General features: G+C 41.8%; 1 protein-coding gene across 2 annotated transcripts in view; it reads left to right on the forward strand.

Annotated features, from left to right (window-relative positions):
• The window catches only part of LOC143295306 (uncharacterized), a 275,100-nt gene that overhangs the window by 472 nt on the left and 262,128 nt on the right, over positions 1-12,500 (forward strand). The window lies entirely within an intron of this gene.

A 12,500-nucleotide genomic window follows, 5' to 3' on the forward strand; every position in this document is an offset into this window, starting at 1 on the left:
GTGTATTGAGCGAGGCTGGCTGTTTTTACTTTGACACGCTCATATCATTGCAAAGCTTACAAGTGGCTTGGAGTTTGACTGCTCGCAGACCCAACCACGCGAGACCTCTCACCACTCCCCATTCCGAGTTTTTGAGCTGGGCTGGTGGACCCACCCCCTTGTGAGCATTCTGAACGAACTAGGTATTTGATTTGATAAGTGAAACATGGCGGCGTTGCACGCTGGCCTCCCCGGTATGAACAAGCAAGCACTCATTGCTCTCTCTCTCACTTCTCTCTCTCACATCCCCCTCTCTCTTTCTCAGTCAAACCATCTCTCTCCCTCTCTCTGACTCTGTTCTGGCCAGTTGTCTCTCTCTCTCTTTTAGTTTTACTCTTGTCACATCAGACTTTATGTGGAGCTTTTGTGTTTCCTTATTCTTGTGTTTATTCTTTTCTAAACTGAGTAATGCTGTGAAGTCATCAGTAAGTGTGTGTGTGCATGTGCATGTGTGTTTGTGTGCGTGCATGTGTGTGTGTGTGCGTGTGTGTGCGTGCGTTTGTGTGTGTATGTGTGTGTGGTGTGCGTGTATACATATGTATGGGCAGAGGGTAGGAGTGTGTGGTATTATATATACATACATGTATACATATATATGTGTTTGCTGGGGGACGAGGGGGTTCGAATCAGGTAGGGGTGAAGGAGTTTGAGAAATATGCACATCAGTATCAGATTTCTGCTTTAGCTCAGTCCATGATGCGTGTGTTCTGTGTGCATTTGCATGCTTGCTTGTGTGTATGCATGCATTTTTGGTGTGAATTATGTGAGTTCCTGCACATGTTATGTGTTTTAAAGTGTGTGTGTATGTGTGCATCATTGCATGTGCGTGTGCGTGTGTTTGTGTGTGTGCGTGTGTGTGTGTGTGTGTGTGTGTGTGTGTGTGTGTGTGAAAATTCAAGGTGTTACCACCACTCAAACTATACTGTTTATTTGTAAATCTATCCTGGACATTATTGTGTGAAAAATAAAAGTTTGTGTATGATAACATTGAATTGACAGAATGTACATAGAAGTGAAAAATGATTTGTAGGCTTGATGTGCCATCAGTGAACTTGTTTCTTCTCATTTATGTGCCCTCACATAAATGCATCTGTGTTAGTAATATGTAGACACATGAACGCACACATGTGTATGTCACTGTGAGTGTGTGTGGAACTTTGAACAGGGAAGTCAGAACACATAATTTATGTATAAAATACTGAATTTACACTAGATACACACAGGTTCTGATGCAAAATGAAAAATGATTTTGTGTTCCTGCTCAAACACTGGATTAGCTGCCCCTCTTTTTTGCTTATAAATGTGAATCCTTATAGATACACCTGTTATGTTACAAATGGTGCACACTGCAATGCACAATCACCACACTTTATTACATGTATGATGTATGCACATGTGTGGACACATGAATGAATGTATGAGTACACTCAGTCTTGAACCTCTTTCTTTCAAAATCTCTCTGCAAATGCAATGCATACTATGACTATCTGTATTTCACATTATCAGTCAGTTGGTAATTTCTGTTTCTTTTTGCACCAGTGATATATGTATGTAGGTATATTTCTGAAGGTTGTAGTGTGTCAGTTGTACTTACTCAGTACATGTTGATTCCACAAACTCCTCTGTCTGTCTTGAGACAAAATCCCTTGAATCTAGGTTTGAGGTTAAGCCCACTGAATCCACAGGATTATACGCATCATAGAAAAGTTTAACTTTTATCATTGTGAATGTGCAAAAGAGTAGCACAAGTAGGAACTAATGATTGAACGTGTTTGATTTTCATGTTCTTGGCAATCACAATATCTTGATTTTAACTTTGATATTGTGAATGTGTTATAGAGCAGTACCACGTGGAAGTAACATTTTTTTTCAGCATATATTTGGATTTGTTGAAAACATGAATGTTGTTTTAGTGATGTTGAAAAAAGCAGGAAGAAAAAGCTTTTTGTCATATTCAGTTTTCAGCACTCCACACAGCTTTATATCACAAAGTTTTTACCAGCTGACAGTGGTACATGATTACCTTCAGTGTGTGTCATACATTCTGCTCAGATGTTGAACAAGAATTTCATATTATTTCTTTATTTTCTGATGTTCCTAGTGTAGTAACTGATCATATCATGTTTGGTGCAAGAGGTGGAAAATGTATCATGATTCAGGTTTCTCTGACAAGCAATAAATTAATAGTCATGTGTTTTTATCTGTTCATAAATAATATTATTTTTTATATACTACATAATTTTTGTGTGCCTATATTTGCAGAAACTGAAGGATGTAGTACAGGGATGTGAGATTGTTGATTGTTATTATCATAAATATTAAGAATTCATTTTTTTTATTGTTGGGATTTTGTGTTTCATATGAGGGCTGTCAGGAACACTTGCGAGCAGAGGGATGGTATAGGAAAATTGATGGCTTGAATGTTATATTATATATAATATGCTTTGTGGGGATAAACTCTGAACACTCTGGAGCCACTTGCATCACCTATAGACGCTTAATTAAAAGTGTGTCCCTGCTGTGTGATTAACTGCCCAAACATGTGGCCCGACATCCTTCTTCGCCCTTTCATGTGGCTGATGGACTGAAATTTTTCATATTGACAAATGTGCTGGCCTGCTGTACAGCTAATTAAGAATGGGGGACAGTCACTCACTTAAAAGCAGTAGTTGAAGGTGAGTGATTGACTAGGGAGGGTGCACAGGCAGTCGAGCAGAGCAGTGTGAGTTATCGAGGTGTTGATTTCATGTAGGTGGGCTGAGTTATTTATTCGCAGTGTTTACACAGTTTGTGTGTACATTTTCATTTAGAAGTTCATTTGGGTGTTGTCAGCGTTTGCGCCTGTTTTATTGTTGTTCATTAACGCTTTGTGATTAGCTTGCTGTCCTCCCTCATCCCAACGACCCCCCCCCTCTCCTCTGCCTTCCCCTGTCGTTCCCTCATCCCCCCTCCCTGGTCCTCCAGTTTGTGGTTTGATTTTGTTTAGGGGATTAGTTTGATGGAAAGTGGTTGGGGTGGTGGTGGAAGTTTATGTCATATGTGGGTTATTTTTTAACAGGTTTATGTGAGTGTGTGTGATGTATAGGTGTGTGTGTGTGTGTGTGTGCATGTGTGCTGGCTGTTGTATGTGTGTTTCCACGTGTGTGTGTGTGTGTGTGTGTGTGTGTACATGCATCATGTATGTAGTGCACGTATGAGAGAGAAAGGGGTGGTGTGGGGCTGGCATCATGTATTTATTCACAATGTTCACAGGAAAATTGATTAAAAAAAAGAAAAAAAAAAAGAAAAGAAAAAAAAAATCAATTAAGAATAAAACAAATTCTTACAGAAACAAATCAAATTTTACCGAACAAGAATTTCGGTGGAAGATATTCTGGGGACAATTGGCCAGCCTCTTTTATCACGACACAGTCTTCGGCCAGCGGTGCTACATACAGATAGTCCCTCTGTAAAAAAAACAAACAAAAAAAAAAAAAAAAAAAAAAAAACCAAAAAACAAACAACAAAAAAAAAAGAAAAGAAAAAAAAAAGAGACCTGGATAGAAAAAAAGAAAACAGAAACAAACAAAACAAAATAATATCCTCGGAATATGGCCAACAGAAAACAGCAACAGTATTTGCAGTCGAGGAGTGTCCTACTAGTAACACTTTCTTCTGCAACAAACTGCACTCTGACAGCGTCGTCAGACAAGTATAAAATGCGCGTGAGAAACTCACACAAACACACACACACACACTACTGAAGGAGACGAAAAGACAAGAAGAGTGAGGGAGACCGATCGAGAGCGAAAGAAATGCGCGTGCGTGCGCGTGCACGGGTTGAATGCGGTGTGTGTGCGGTGAGGTAGGCTAAGGCGAGTCGGCAGCGCGCTCTGCATGTGTGTGCGCGTGCGTGTGCATGCACAGTGAGCGAGCGAGAGCGCGCGCGTGCGTGCGTGGACGACGGAGGGGCAGGCAAGTCACGCAGGCAGGAAGGCAGGCAGCGTGAGAAGGGAAACAACTGCTGCCACAAACTTTCTGTTCTCTTCCGTGTGTTGTGTGCGTCGCATGACAGACGATAAGGGATGAGGGGGGTGCCAGTGGGGGAGAAGGGGGGGGGGGGGGGGGGGACGTATTGTGGGGATGTGGGTGTGGAGGGGTATGGAGGTGGGGACTGATGATCTTTGGAGTTTGATTGGTAGATGTTTGGAGGAGGAAAGGAGGTAGGATGTGTGTGTGTGTGTGTGTGAGGGTTGGGGAAGTGTGTGTGGGGGGGGGGGGGGGGGGGGGGGGGGGGGGGGGGGGGGGGGGGGGAGAGGGGTAATATTCTGTTGTCTGCTGGTGCTGGCTAGGCAGCTGTTCCAGAGAGAGGCATGTTTGCTTTGTTGTACACATACCCAGTGGTCAAGAGTCATTGTGTTGTGTGTGCCCGCTGGCACCTCCCTGGGATGCTAGCCCAGAATGATAAATGAAGATAGGTAGGGCTGGAAGAAGGGAGGAATGGGGGTGGGGTGGGGGGCTGAGAGGGGAAGAATGAATGGGGGGTGGGGTGTGTGTAAAAAGACTGTACAGTAGCTGTTGGCCTGGGACTGGGGATGATGATATGAGAAGGGGTTTGGATGGTGGGACCAAGAAGCTGTTTACCTCATAAAAAAAACCTAAACACAAATCAGCAACAAGCAAACAAGCAGCAACAACAACAACAACTCACGCACGCACGCACGTGCACGCACACAAACAAATAAAAACAAACAACAACAAAACACATAAAAAACAACAAATAAAAAATACACACATGAAAAAACAATAACAAAAAAACCCTACAAATAAAGCAAACACACACACACGCACACACACATGAACAAAATCAATCTGAAGGACAATGCATTATTGCTTTCAACTGCGCAAGAGTTGTTTCTTGTCTCCCTCTCTATTTTTCTTTTTTTTTGGGGGGGGGGGGGGGAATGGTGTGTGTGTGTGTGTATCAGCAATCCCACCAAATTAAAAGATGTTTCACACCCCAGTAGAATTGATTAATTTGGTTGGGGGGAGGGGATGGATGCTTGGTTTATTGCAAGAGACCATTAATTTGAAAGCAGTCATAGAAAAGAGTTTTTCTTTTTTTTTTTTTTTTTTTTTTGTACAAAACCCCCAGACAAACAAACAAAACAAGATTGGAAAAAAAAAGTAGCTGTTCATTCATCTGGCATTTTATCAAGGAAGTTCAGACTCCCCATTTTGTTGTTTTTTTGCTCACATGTATGAAGGAAAAGTCATTCTGTTTTGTTAGATTAAACCACCTATGAACACACATGTTACAATTTAAAAAAAATCTAAATTGATAACTATGGAGAGCGCATATTTCAGGCTGTTGCGTACAGGTTTGTTCAGTGGCCCTGAAAGACACCCAAGGTAACAACGCGGAGAACATGAAAAACCAAAGCAAGAGCTGAAACAGTGGTGTCATTGTATTGTTCCGCATGAACTGAGGACAAGAACGATAGGGAACAACAAGACAATCAGCTAGATCAACAGCAGCAGTACCAATGATGATGATGATTATGATAATTGTATTGGGTTTTCCCTCGCTTTATTGATTCCTGTCTAGATCAAGGCACAACACAACTTGTTCATCATTCATGTGAACCACTGGAACACACGCGCATACACATGCACACACACACACACACGCACAAACACATTCATACATGCACAGACACACACACACACACACACACACACACACACAAACACATTGTGTGGTTCGTCCATCGGCATTGACAAGGACCATCTAGTCATCCTGGGGGTGGGTGGGTTGGGCTGTGGCTGCGCAGATGACTGGTCAGGCCAATCTGCGCCCGGAAGGTTCTGATGCAGTGTGGACAGGGGATGGTGGCGGCTGTCGGGGACTTGCTGGCACTGCTTTTCCTGGCCTGTCTGCGTTACTCTGCTGCAGCAATTCCGTTGGCCTCACAGGATTTGGCGCCTTTGTGGACAGCTGAACGCCACTTTGGTCTGTCCATTGCATTCAGCTCCCATGTGTCGTGGCTGATGTTGAAGGCCTTCAGAGAAGCTTTCAGAGTGTCTTTGAAGTGCTTCTTTTGGCCTCCATGGGAGTGCTTGCCATGTTGGAGTTCGCCGTACAGCAGTTTCTTGGGGAGCTGGTGGTCTGGCATGTGAACTACATGGCCTGCCCAGCGCAGCTGGGCCTGCATCAAGATGGTGTAGATGCTGGGCAAGTTTGCACGAGTGAGCACCTCTGTGTCAGGGATCTTCTCTTGCAACTTTATGCCGAGAAGTTTTCTGAGGCTGGTGGTGTGGAAGTAGTTAAGCTTTTTGGCGTGGCGTTCCAAACGTTCATAAGGAGTCTGCTGAAGGCTTTGGCGAGTCTGGCATTCACCTCGTCATCGATGACAACTGTGCGAGAGAGTGTACTGCCCAGGTATGTGAACTTGTCCACCGCATTCAGTCGTTGCCCGTTGATAAAGATGTTTTGTTCAACGTAAGGCTTTCCTGGAGCTGGCTGGTGCATCACCTCAGTCTTCTTTGTGATGATTGTGAGGCCAAAGTTGTCACAGGCAGCAGAGAACTTGTCGACACTGTGTTGCATGTCAGCTACGGAGGCAGCATTGAGAGCGCAGTCATCAGCAAACAGGAAGTCATTGACGGTGTCTGTCCTCACCTTGGTTTTTGCTTGAAGCCTCCTGAGGTTGAGGAGTGAGCCATCTGTGCGGTACCTGATGCCAATGCCTACATCAGCGTCTCTGAAGGCATCTGTCAGCATGGCTGAAAACATGCGACTGAACAGGGTGGGGGCAAGAACACACCCTTGCTTGACTCCGTTGGAGACAGAGAATGGTCTCTCCGTTGTCTTGGACTCGGGGTAGCATCCCATCGTGTAGCTGCCGTATGATGGTGATGAACTTTCTGGGACATCCGTACTTTGCCATGATTCTCCAAAGGCCATCTCTGCTAACAGTATCGAAGGCCTTGGTCAGATTGACATAAATGGAGTGAAGGTCGGCGTTCTGTTCCTGACACTTCTCCTGGAGCTGCCTGGCAGCAAGCACCATGTCGATAGTCCTGCGTTCTTTCCGGAAGCCACACTGGCTCTCTGGTAGGAGACCTTGCTCAAGGTGCACTATGAGATGGTTGAGTAACACTCTGGCCAGAGTCTTGCCTGTGACGGACAGCAGGGATATTCCACGATGGTTGTCACAGGCCTGACGATTTCCTTTGCGCTTGTACAGGTGTATGATGGAAGCGTCTTTGAAGTCCTGTGGAACTGCCTCATGCTGCCAGATGAGCTGGAATAGCTGATGAAGCTTCTCAGTCAGCGCCATACCACCACATTTGTAGACCTCAGCTGGAATGGAGTCTTAGCCAGGGGCTTTGCCATTGGATAGCAGACGGATAGCTTTCTGGGTCTCCTCCAAAGTTGGAATGGCACATTCATACATGCATACACACACACGCACACACACACACACACACACACACACACACACACACACACATGCACACAGGCACATAAACACACACACACACACACACACACACACACACACACACACACAGAGTCACAGTCACAGCCTCTCACTTTCACTCTCTCTCTCTCTCACATACACAAACCGCGTCAGGTTTCACTTGGTATACACATCACACCAATAACATCAATGCGTGATGCATCTTGAAAGTGAAAATTTGCATGAGATTGTTACTTTGCATCAAAGGCCATCTCAGTTATTGAAGTTTATGATAAAACTCCAGTTGTATGCAGATTTGCTTTTGTACAGTGATTTTGAATTGCAATACAGGGGAACTGACATGAGGGAGGAAGTGGGGGAAGGGGGTGGAGAGCAGAAGTGTAGGGAGAGAACCCCCAGCTACCATCCCACTTGTGTAGTGTCTCAGATATGTGTGTGTGTGTGTGTGTGTGTGTGTGTGTGTGTGTGTGTGTGTGTGCAATATATGCACATGATAAACTGTCCAGTGTATTTCAAGTATTCCTGGATCAAAACCATGGCCCCCAGTATTCATAGCAAAACGATGATAAATCATTATGTATGTCTGTGTGTGTGTGTGTGTGTGTGTGTGTGTGTGTGTGTGTGTGTGTGTGTGTGATAAATTGCTGTTTTGCCTTAATCAGTTGTCAATTGTCCTTCCATCAGTCTGTCCATCGTCATTCACCCATTCATTCAGACATCCTTCAGACACACACACAGACACACACACAGACACACACACACACACACACACACACATTCAATATTTTTATTTGTTTTATCTAAATGTCCAGTAGCTAAGTACCTGTAAGTATTTTGACATGTGTTTTTCATGATTGGTTAATTTCATAGTTGCTCTTCTTGCTCGTCAGATGGACAATTTTATGGTTAAACAATCAGATTCCTTTGTTTCCATTGCCCAGATTTCTGTTTTCATTCTAAATTTATATTTCATTATACGTTAGTTATTTTGTTATACAGTTCAAACACATACCCACACACATAAACACATGCACTGCACACTTTCCCGCCCACCTAAAATCACTTTAATAAACAGACATTGAATTAATAACAAACCAGCATACACAAACACAACCATGCATGCACGCATGCACTCTCTCTGGCACATTGACATACACAGAACAGCTGATTGGTACACACTTGTAGACAAGAATACATCTTCCAGAGAGAGATAGAGAGAGAGTGAATGCGCATGGAGATAACATATATACAGATGTATACGCATGGGCACATATATGCATATATATGTACATATATATGCACCAGTGCAAACACACATACACACACTCATCAATATACTGCAGCACAACCACAGATTTAAAGGACAGCTAGAGCAATAGTATTATTTAGTTTTCTTAAGATGACAAATTATGATTTTCTTTTCTTAATGGATTCAGTGTTAGTTTATTTTTTATTTAAAAGAAAAAAAGCTTGAATATGATCAGTGTTACTAAAGCTTTGGAAACTTTGAATCCCAGATAGAGTACGTAATGGTAAATTTATCATTTCTGGAGATCAGTAGTAAGCTCAAGTGAAATAAAAGAAATCTGTGTTCGCAAATGCATGTTATGCCATCTGGCTCAATCTCTACTCATTCTTGCTTTGAACCAGTCTTTAAAATGTTGTTATTTATTGATTAATTTTTTTTAATTTGAGAGAAAGCCTCAGCAGCCAAGCCATGTTGTTTGCATTTTCTAGATAATTAAGTTGAATTGGGATAAATTTGGTTTTAGCAAACTCAAAAGAAAACAATTGTTTTTGAAAAAAAAAAGAAAAAAAAAAAAAAAAAAAGAAGAAAAACTGTACCTCACCAGTGATTTAAACATTTTGTTGTTGGCATTTGCTGCATCCAGTGACCAGCACCATAAATTATTCCGTGGACTGAAGCATATTGCTTAGCCATGGTTGGCAGCTCTTCAGGAGCTTGCATGACACACTCATTTTATACACTGTGTGTGTGTGTGTGTGTGTGTGTGTGTGTGTGCAAGTGTGTGTGTGTGTGTGCGCGCGCGTGCGTATCGTATGTAACTGATTGTATTGTATTATATTAGTTTTTTTGTGATGCAGATTTTTCTGTGTGAAAGTGAAGCTCAGAGATAGAACGTTGCCTTAGTGGAGTGCTACATATACATATGATGTGTTTTTGTTGTTGTTTTCTGTCTGCAGGTGTATTTGTTATACTGTCAAAGTGGATTTTCACCCACAACTTTCAGGTTTTTTTTGATGTGGGTTCTTTACATGCACAAACTGCATCCTGCACACACAACCAGTGGGTTTTTTAAAATTTTTATTTATTTATTTATTTTTTTATCTCATCTGAACATATCCATCTATCTGTCTAATGATTATTATATATATATATATATATATATATATATATATATATATATATATATATATGTGTGTGTGTGTGTGTGTGTGTGTGTGTGTTGTATGTGTGAGTGTGCGTGTGTGTGTAGTGTATTATGCACATACAAAAAACAAACAAGCAAGCAATAAAACCCACCACACACACACACACACACACACACACACACACACACACACACACACACACACACACACACACACACACACACACACACACACATACACACACACACACACACATACAGAAAAAACCTCATGGGTGCTTACTTGCACTGGGTTGAAATGTATGGCTGGAGTAAGCTGATTGTCATCTGCGACGTATGGCTTATATTATATATGCTCTTATCGTAATGCACTTTTGACATGCGGTGAATCAGTGAGGTGGGTCTTCAGTGATTATGTGCAGAGCTATTTCATTGGTCTTAATGCTGATGAAGCACAGTGCAACAACAACATTACACCAATTTGCTCACAATCAGCCCATATCGTCGCACTCCTCCCTACACTCTTGCTCTTTACCACACTCCCCCTCGCCCCCGCCCCCCTCCCCCCCCTACCATGTATCTTTCTCTCCAACTCCAAACTAATAGGTGGTTAAGACTAGAGAGAGAGAGAGAGAGAGAGAGAGTGTGTGTGTGTGTGAGATTGTATGATGTTTTTTTCTTCTACTGCAGTTGTAGGCTGCAACTCTCACATTCACTTCTGACGTATGTCTCTCTCTGTGTGTCTTTCTCTCTCTGTGTGTCTCCCTTTTTTTGTTTTTTTCCATACTGACGTATCTTTACATCTCTCTCTCTCTCTCTCAGTGTGTCTGTCTCTCACTGTGTCTCTCTCTGTCTCTGTCTTTCTCTCCGCTTTCTCTCTCCCTCTCACTTTCTTTCTCATAATGTGTCCATCTGTCCATATCCTTATTACATGTCTCCTTATTTGCTATCTTTTATGTCTCTTATATCTGTGTTTTGAAATTTTATCATTACTTTTCTGTGTTAATTTCTCTTGAGTCATCTATGTGTAGCATTGATGCTAGGGTTTTGTTGTTGTTTTTCCCTTGGTGTGTGTGTGCGTTAGTGTGTGTGTTAGTGTGTGTGGTGTGTGTGTGTGTGTGTGTGTGTGTGTGTTACTTGCTTCCATTTCTTACAGATGTGAGTGATGTTGCGTCTCCCAGTACGCTGTGTTATACTTGTACATTATACATGCAGTAAGTATAACAACATTTATATGCATATATGTTTGTGTGTCTCTTAGTACAACGGCAGATGTGTAAGTCGGCCAAAGTGCTAGTGTCTTCACTGTTGGAGAATAAAGATTAATTCATTCATTCATTCATTCATTCTCTCTGTGTCTCAGTCTCTCTCTTCAGTCTTTGTATGACTTTTCTCTCTGTGTATATGTATGTATGTATGTATGTATATATATATATCATATATGTGTTTTTCTTTTCTGTTTAGATTAGAACTATTGTAATTCTGGAGCATTTAGAGCAAAATGATTTGATAAGGCGTAATATAAATCAGCTTATTTTATCTATCTATCTATCTATCTATCTATCTGTCTGTCTGTCTGTCTGTCTGTCTGTCTGTCTATCTATCTATCTATCTGTGTGTGTTATTGTGTTTGTGTGTTTGTGTGTGTGTGTGTGTGTGTGTGTGTGTGCGTGTGTGTGTGTACACATACACTATCAGTATATCATAATTGTTATGAACATTTATGGAGAGCTCGATTCAAAATCAAATGTAAGCCATTTGATTTACTTTCATCGTCAGTATTACATTCATGCACCTAACACATCTAGGACTTGCCTCTTATGTTGACCATTCCACCAGTTCTTCACTAGAGGATGAAAAACAAACAGACAACAACCCAGCTAACCCAAACATGGACATAAGCATACACAATACACAGAATCATATATGAAGCGTACAAAAATTGCCAATGGGCACCTTGCACATCCTAGGTGTGGAAAAAAAAAGCAACATAGCAAAAATGCCCAATTATCAGGTCTAGAAAAAGACAGAGAAAAGTCAATGCTTTCTAGAAAAAAAAAAAAAAAGTAGAAGAAGAAAAAAAAAGGTGAACAAACCGGCATGGCTGAAATTGAAAATAAGAGAGGGAGGGATCACAGTTAAGAAAAAAGAAATAAGATGCACACACACACACACACACACACACACACACACACACACACACACACACACACACAAACAAACAAACAAAACACACACACACACACACACACACACACACACACACACACACACACACACACACACACACACACACACCACAGCACATTGCTAATATAACATAACATCACTCAGGGCCACCCAGAGCTTATCAAATTAAGCAGATCACATTAAAGCATCACACTGACATTCTCTTTGAGAAATCTCTCAGATCAACATTTCATCAAATTATTTCATTACAACGAAACCTGAATAAAAAATAAACACTAAATGAATTTTCAAATAAAAATAGTAAAATGAATTAGTCATGGCATCAGCTAATAACCGACATCACCCTTTGTGTTCAAATCTCTAACACATGCACACATGCGCGCATGCACACACACACACACAACCACACAGG

This window comes from Babylonia areolata, chromosome 20 (assembly GCF_041734735.1).
Source record: "Babylonia areolata isolate BAREFJ2019XMU chromosome 20, ASM4173473v1, whole genome shotgun sequence".
NCBI classification, from domain to species: Eukaryota; Metazoa; Mollusca; class Gastropoda; order Neogastropoda; family Buccinidae; genus Babylonia; species Babylonia areolata.